This window comes from Henckelia pumila, chromosome 4, assembly GCF_033568475.1.
Source record: "Henckelia pumila isolate YLH828 chromosome 4, ASM3356847v2, whole genome shotgun sequence".
NCBI lineage: Eukaryota > Viridiplantae > Streptophyta > Magnoliopsida > Lamiales > Gesneriaceae > Henckelia > Henckelia pumila.
In genome coordinates, this window is record NC_133123.1 from 22,223,366 (window position 1) to 22,231,927 (window position 8,562).

At 33.7% G+C, this 8,562-nt stretch overlaps 1 long non-coding RNA gene and 1 other non-coding gene across 2 annotated transcripts; one reads left to right on the forward strand and one right to left on the reverse strand.

The window, feature by feature from the left end:
* Positions 1-1,955: 1,955 nt before the first annotated feature.
* Positions 1,956-4,544, forward strand: LOC140861062 (uncharacterized). Its single transcript, XR_012143713.1, has 3 exons — positions 1,956-2,039; positions 2,163-2,202; positions 4,519-4,544. It is a non-coding gene; the product is annotated as an uncharacterized lncRNA (long non-coding RNA).
* Positions 4,545-7,987: 3,443 nt separating this feature from the next.
* On the reverse strand, positions 7,988-8,061 carry TRNAM-CAU (transfer RNA methionine (anticodon CAU)). Its single transcript has one exon. It is a non-coding gene; the product is annotated as a tRNA-Met (tRNA).
* Between the last annotated feature and the right edge of the window lie 501 nt (positions 8,062-8,562).

The window sequence follows — 8,562 nt, forward strand, 5'->3', positions numbered from 1 at the left end:
TTTTCTTGAACTGACTAATGTCATATTCCATGAAAAACTCAGGTTTGCTGGAGATTGAAAAATAATAACAAATAAGTTAGAGGTGACTTTATCTCTTGTCTGGTTTATTTATCGCGTGCTTATTTCTGGGATCTTTGCTTTGCTTAAGGAGGTTGGGGTTTGAAAATCATATTTTAGTGATCTTTGAATCTAGACTACAGCTAGCAGACTATAAAATTTATATTATCCTGAGAGAGAAGTGAATTATGATCATAAATTTTATATATTATTTTGAAGAATCCATTGATTAGTTTATCATAAATTAAGGCAGAGGAATAGTATGTCTTTCTGGATTTTTTTTGTGATGAATAATAATCAATTTATGGGTGGAGGATAAGTCAAAGAATGCTCTCAAGAACAACTTCTTTGCTTTGTTTGTTTCTTCCATTTTCTTGAGAATTAGTTGTCTCAGTATACGTTAAGTTGGTTATGGCCCTATATGTATTTCTTAGTTCTTGATTTTGCTCCATGGATTGCTTTCGAATTTGTGATAGTGGTCTTGATTGTGGGTATAGAATTTGACGTGGATTTCTGTAAAATATTCTTTGATCAATTAATTCCTTTGGATGTTATGTAAGAATGCTTTTTGTTTCTGTATAATCCCACTAACCATGAATGCTTTTTGTTTCTGTATCCACGTCGCATAACTTATTTGTATGTTTGACAGTTCTTGTCGTAACTATGATAAATATACATTCTGGAATGATGATTTTATCATATGTAAGAATAATATTTTTTTCCTTTAACTCAATGTGTCAATAATTGGCCAGAATACAATATTTTTGCCTTAAATTGACTAAATTTGGGAACTTCAATCTTAAATGATGGAGATTGTATGGAATGAATGCTTTTTAAAACATGGGCACGAAAATATTGTTATCTGGTGGAGTCTTGCTGCTATTAGCATGTATTTAATGGAGTAATAATTAGAGTAGGATTCTCATTGTAAAGAGGAAATGTCAAACGAGGGAAGGAATTGGTTACAAAATGCATGATCTAATACCTTTTTTTATTCCAAAATATTCTAGATGGTGCATTGTTGTCGCATGTACAATCTTTGGAGTGATGATTTGTTGAATTCTTGAATTTCTTCACTACCTTTGGATTGTATATCTCACATCTAGTTAAAAGTAGTTATTTGCACTTTTTATTTGAGTGAATTGATTAGTAAATCCGAAGAGTTAACACGAAATCAGAGTTATAATTATAACTGATGGAAAATAATCTCAGAAGAACTGTCTTATCAGGTGCTTTGTCTTTGATGTTATGAATTTCTTCTTTGAATCTTGAGGAAGATTCAGTGTTAAGATCTTCAAAAACATAATTTCATTAAGCGAATATGTTGAGAACAGATGCAGCTTGGTACTGGTTATGTTACCATGTAGGATTATTGGTATCAAAGTGAAAACAGAGAGATCCCTATTCAAGGTATCAAACCAAATTATTGGTAATAAGCTCCTAAGGCTTGTACATAATTCTGATTTTTTTAAAGAGTGCTCCCTATATCACTTAAGATCATAAGTCTTGTATATGTTCAAGAAGTTTTGGAGCACAATTGTGGTCTTTAAATCAAAGGAGTTGCATGAGGAACCTAAGTCTCCCAATCACGAAGATCTGATGAGTATTTTTTGAATAACATATCTAAGAGTCTTAGGCTCCGTTTGGACAACAACTTTAAAAATATTTTTAGTGTTTTACAAAAATAAAAACTTAAAAAATGTGTTTGGACTAAAATTTTTATAAAAAATTTTTAAAAAAAATTCTCAAAAAGTGTTTTTAAAGTACAGTTTTTGAAAAAAAAGTAGAAGGTGTTTTTTGATGTTTTCAGTGAAAAAAACGTGGGTCAAACGGGTCATGAACCGGGTCATTACGAATGGTTCATTACACCCCCAAGTCTCTCGACCCGTACCCGAACACTTTTTTCTCCATTTTCTCTCGCTTTTCTCCCTTTCATCCGAATTCGCATCCGTCGCCGCCCAAATCTGCAGGGTGCTTGCTCTGTAATAATTCTATGCTATGTACTTGCATTTTTTTTACTATGGATTTGTTGAGTTACGTTCATATCTGATTTCTACTATCCATTTGCTTGAACTGACTAATTTCATATTCCATGAAAAACTCAGGTTTGCTGGAGATTGAAAACTAATAACAAAGAAGTTAGAGGTGACTTTCTCTCTTGTCATGTTTATTTATCGCGTGCCTATTTCTGGGATCTTTGATTTGCTTAAGGAGGTTGGGGTTTGAAAATCATATTTTAGTGATCTGTGAATCTAGACTACAACTAGCAGGCTATAAAATTTATATTATCCTGAGAGAGGAGTGAATTACATGATCATAAATTTTATATATTATTTTGAAGAATCCATTGATTAGTTTATCATAAATTAAGGCAGAGGAATAGTATGTCATTCTGGATTTTTTTTTGTGATGAATAATAATCAATTTATGGGTGGAGGCTAAGTCAAAGAATGCTCTCAAGAACAGCTGCTTTGCTTTGTTTGTTTCTTCCATTTTCTTGAGAATTAGTTGTCTCAGTATACGTTAAGTTGGTGATGGCCCTATATGTATTTTTTGGTTCTTGATTTTGCACCATGGATTGCTTTTGAATTTGTGAGAGTGGTCTTGATTGTGGGTATAGAATTTAACGTGGATTTCTGTAAAATATTCTTTGATCAATTAATTCCTTTGGATGTTATGTGAGAATGCTTTTTGTTTCTGTATAATCTCACTGACCATGAATGCTTTTTGTTTCTGTATCCATGTCGCATAACTTATTTGGATGTTTGATAGTTCTTGTCGTAACTATGATAAATATACATCCTGGAATGATGATTTTTAACGAACCGCTCTACTTTTTCATCTTCTTTATTTGCTTCTTTTCTACAATTCTTTTGCACTCCAAACTTTCTTCATAAAATGTTGTTTCCTACACAATAAATCCGAGAGCATGTTATGTAGACATGATGCATGAAATATAAACAAAATACTTAAATCAACTAAATAAATGCATGCTAAACGACAGTAAAAATTCATTAGAATATGCAACTAAAACACACCTATCAATTTTATCATATGTAAGATTAATATTTTTTTTCCTTTAACTCAATGTGTCAATAATTGGCCAGAATGCAATATTTTTGCCTTAAATTGACTAAATTTGGGAACTTCAATCTTAAATGATGGAGATTGTATGGAATGAATGATTTTTAAAACATGGGCATGAAAATCTTGTTATCTGGTGGAGTCTTGCTATTGTTAGCATGTATTTAATGGAGTAATAAGTAAAGTAGGATTCTCATTGTAAAGAGAAAATGTCAAACAAGGGAAGGAATTGGTTACAAAATGCATGATCTAATACTTTTTTTTATTCCAAAATATTCTAAATGGTGCATTGTTGTCGCATCTACAATCTTTGGAGTGATGATTTGTTGAATTCTTGAATTTCTTCACTACCTTTGGTTGTATATCTCACATCTAGTTAAAAGTAGTTATTTGCACTTCTTATTTGAGTGAATTGATTAGTAAATCCGAATAGTTGAACATGAAATCAGAGTTATAATTATAACTGATGGAAAATAATTTCAGAAGAACTGTCTTATGAGGTGCTTTGTCTTTGATGTTATGAATTTCCTCTTTGAATCTTGAGGAAGATTTAGTGTTAAGATCTTCAGAAACATAATTTCATTATGCAAATATGTTGAGAACAGATGCAGCTTGGTCTGGTTATGTTACCATGTAGGATTATTGGTATCAAAGTGAAAACAGAGAGCTCCCTATTCAAGGTATCAAACCAAATTATGGGTAATAAGCTCCTAAGGCTTGTACATAATTTTGATTTTTTTAAAGAGAGCTCCCTATATCAGTTAAGATCCTAAGGCTTGTATATGTTCAAGAAGTTTTGGAGCACAATTGTGGTCTTTAAATCAAAGGAGTTGCCTGAGGAACCTAAGTCTCTCAATCACAAAGATCTGATGAGTATTTTTTGAATAAAATAGCTAAGAGTCTTAGGCTCCGTTTGGACAAGAAATTTAAAAATATTTTTAGTGTTTTACAAATATAAAAACTTAAAAAATGTGTTTGGACTAAAAGTTTTATAAAAAATTTTAAAAACAATTTCTCAAAAAGTGTTTTTAAAGTATAGTTTTTGAAAAACAAGTAGAAGGTGTTTTTTGATGTTTTTAGTGGAAAAAACGCGGGTCAAACGAGTCATGAATCGGGTCATTACATAAATGGTTCATTACACCCCTAAGTCTCTCGACCCGTAACCCTAACACTTTTTTCTCCATTTTCTCTCGTTTTTCTCCCTTTCATCCGAATTCGCATCCGCCGCCACCCAAATCTGCAGGGTGCTTGATCTGTAATAATTCTCTGCTATGTACTTGCATTTTTTTACTATGGATTTGTTTAGTTACGTTCATATCTGATTTCTACCATCCATTTGCTTGAACTGACTAATGTCATATTCCATTAAAAACTCAGGTTTGCTGGAGATTGAAAACTAATAACAAAGAAGTTAGAGGTGACTTTCTCTCTTGTCTGGTTTATTTATCGCGTGCTTATTTCTGGGATCTTATTTCTGGGATCTTTGCTTTGCTTAAGAAGGTTGGAGGTTAAAAATCATATTTTAGTGATATGTGAATCTAGACTACAGCTAGCAGACTATAAAATTTATATTATCCTGAGAGAGGAGTGAATTACATGATCATAAATTTTATATATTATTCTGAAGAATCCATTGATTAGTTTATCATAAATTAAGGCAGAGGAATAGTATGTCTTTCTGGATTTTTTTTTTTTGTGATGAATAATAATCAATTTATGGGTGGAGGCTAAGTCTAAGAATTCTCTCAAGAACAGTTGCTTTGCTTTGTTTGTTTCTTCCATTTTCTTGAGAATTAGTTGTCTCAGTATACGTTAAGTTGGTGATGGCCCTATATGTATTTCTTGGTTCTTGATTTTGCTCCATGGATTGCTTTCGAATTTTTGAGAGTGGTCTTGATTGTGGGTATAGAATTTGACTTGGATTTCTGTAAAATATTCTTTGATCAATTAATTTCTTTGGGTGTTATGTGAGAATGCTTTTTGTTTTTGTATAATCCAACTGAACATGAATGCTTTTTGTTTCTGTATCCACGTCGCATAACTTATTTGGATGTTTGATAGTTCTTGTTGTAACTATGATAAATATACATCCTGGAATGATGATTTTATCATATGTAAGATTAATATTTTTTTCCTTTAACTCAATGTGTCAATAATTGGCCAAAATGCAATAGTTTTGCCTTAAATTGTGCGAGACCTCAGTTCTAAACATCTAATATTGGATTAAACAATAATTAAACATACAAGATCCAAAATAATTAAAAGCAATAAAAGAATTTTTTTTTGAAAGTACAGTGCCTCGCTCGATCGGTAGAACTCCACCGATCGAGCGAGCAAAGATTGCAAATTCACTGCCCGGAAGAAAATCAGCACCGCTCGATCGTTAAGATTCAACCGATCGAGCGGGCAAGCTATTGAAAAAACAGAAACTTGGCCACCATTCCATCGCTCGATCGGTCAATCTCTGCCGATCGAGCGATGACAGCTCTTAGCATAAAAACAGTAGAAATTCACCAAAACTCAAGTCCAAAATATTCAATACATAACAAGGTACATATTACATGCAACGACAACATTCAATCCACAATATTCGAATATTAGAAACTACAAACATCCACAAAGTTCGAGTTCTAAACATGCTTCAAAATATAAACTAGATTGACATGCTGATTCAACTTCTAAACCGAGTCTCACTTCTATCTCTTGATCTCGAAGCTAACCAGGCCTCTTCTGACTTGATCCTGCCCCACCTGTTGCCAAGTACACATACAAAACAAAGCAACAGCCAGATAACTTCGATGAGAATGATATTCCCATTAAAAGCAACATAACATGCAATACAAGTAATATATCAACAACATGTTATCCAGACAACATATTCGATGCTAAAACAAATGAAATGTATGTCTTTAAAATCAGGATATCAATTCTGATAAACAAGGGATTGCTGCTATGCTTTTGGGATCCCGAGGATGAGATCATGTAACGACTCACCGACTCTCCCAATCGAGGTGGTGTCACGTATCCCAATCCCCTAGACTTTGGTACGACTATAAGGAGTATGCTGACACTAGGTGAACTTCTACAACCCAGGCCACTCACAGTATATCCCCCAAAACGTCTAAACAAAAAGGGCCGTTATGCCCGCTGAAATCAAAGGTTTGACTCAAGATGAATGCATAAGAAAACATAAAGTATTAAGCCATATAACAAAACCTCAAACAACAAAATACAAGTCCCATATTCTAGAACAAGTATTGATGAAAGTATGTGATTTTAAGGGAAAACTCAAGAACCAACTGTCTTGAGCGTGCTATTCCGCTAAACGATGGCTGCTTATACCTTTCGATACAATTAGCTCCAACTCTGGATACACTACAAAATAGGTTATATCAAAGTCTATACAACCTAAACAACAACATCGCTCAAGGTAAACTCTTTACCGCTCTTCGTCCAACTCTTCGACGATCAACTGCTGCTAACTCTGGGCTCAACAAACTTCAAACGAATCTGTACACAGGCAAAAGATGATCAACAATGACGAACAACCCAATTGCCAAAGTTCTACAACTCAAAATGGTTCAAAATCTCAAAACTCAAACCGACGGCATAACGGCTATAAACTGATCAAATCGGAAACACAGACAGCAGTACAGCATTGCAAACAACTCAAATCAATGCTAAAAAAACAATAACAATCTGAATCCAACAAATCACAAAATCTCCATTTTTGAATTAGGATTCCAAAAATCATAACAATTCCGAACGACGCTGTATTTCAAAACCGACTGAGAATAATCGATAAGAACTATCTCAAGAGCAACATAACCGAAACTCAATCAATTCTAACAACATCCGAAAATATAAGTATAACTGATCGGAGAAATACTTACGATAGAACAAAGCTCTCGCTGCTGTGATCGCTAATCTGCCTTCGAAAGTAATTTCTAACGGACGGATCGACCGAAAATCGGAAAAGAAAAGCTTGAAGAAAGCTTTTCTAAGCTTCAATGTAGAGGAAACGTGTTGGAGGGGATGAAGTGAAGAATGAAGACCAATTCCAAGTCAAGATAATATAACAAAACTCATATTTGTGTTTTAGTCCCTGAAAATTTCAAAAATTGTAAAATAGACCCTGATCAAAATCAAATCGACTCTTGAACTCTGTGATCTCCGATTATCTCAAATAAACTCAATTAAGATAAATTTGGGGCATTACAAATTGACTAAATTTGGGAACTTCAATCTTAAATGATGGAGATTGTATGGATAAAACATGGGCATGAAAATCTTGTTATCTGGTGGAGTCTTGTTGTTGTTAGCATGTATTAAATGGAGTAATAAGTATAGTAGGATTCTCATTGTAAAGAGGAAATGTCAAACGAGGGAAGGAATTGGTTACAAAATGCATGATCTAATACCTTTTTTTATTCCAAATATTCTAGATGGTGCATTGTTGTCGCATCTACAATCTTTGGAGTGATGATTTGTTGAATTCTTGAATTTATTCACTACCTTTGGATTGTATATCTCACACCTAGTTAAAAATAGTTATTTGCACTTATTTGAGTGAATTGATTAGTAAATCCGAAGAGTTGAACATGAAAAGCAACGCACACCTGTAATGCTAGACGAGTTTATGTCAGAAGGATGGCGCACCAGAATCCCTCGTAATGATGATGATGACGAGGATCACCGTCCGATTATCATTGAGTTCTGTGGGAGAATTGATGCAGTCACAGACTCAGATTCTGATGAGGATACCCCCCCTTTCCTACCATCCCCCTTTTTAGGGGGATAGTTAACAGAGCCAAACATCCATTTTTGGATAAACTAAAAAAATATGTTGCGGAGACAGGATTTGAACCCGTGACCTCAAGGTTATGAGCCTTGCGAGCTACCAAACTGCTCTACCCCGCGCTGAAGAGAAGAAGTCAAAACTAATAGACAAACAAGGATTGAATGTGTCCCTCTAAAATATCTGTACAAATAAAATAGCCCATTTATATAGAAAAGAGGCCGCCCTTTATGATCATTGACCATAGAAATTAAATGAAAGGTTAATCCTTACCAACTTGATCTTGTTGCTCCTGGCAACAAACATGTCAGAGTTATAATTATAACTGATGGAAAATAATCTCAGAAGAACTGTTTTATAAGGTGCTTTGTCTTTGATGTTGTGAATTTCCTCTTTGAATCTTGAGGAAGATTCAGTGTTAAGATCTTTAGAAACATAATTTCATTATGCGAATATGTTGAGAACAAATGCAGCTTGGTACTGGTTATGTTACCATGTAAGATTATTGGTATCAAAGTGAAAACAAAAAACTCACTATTCAAGGTATCAAACCAAATTATTGGTAATAAGCTTCTAAGGCTTGTACATAATTCTGATTTTTTTAACGAGATCTCCGTATATCA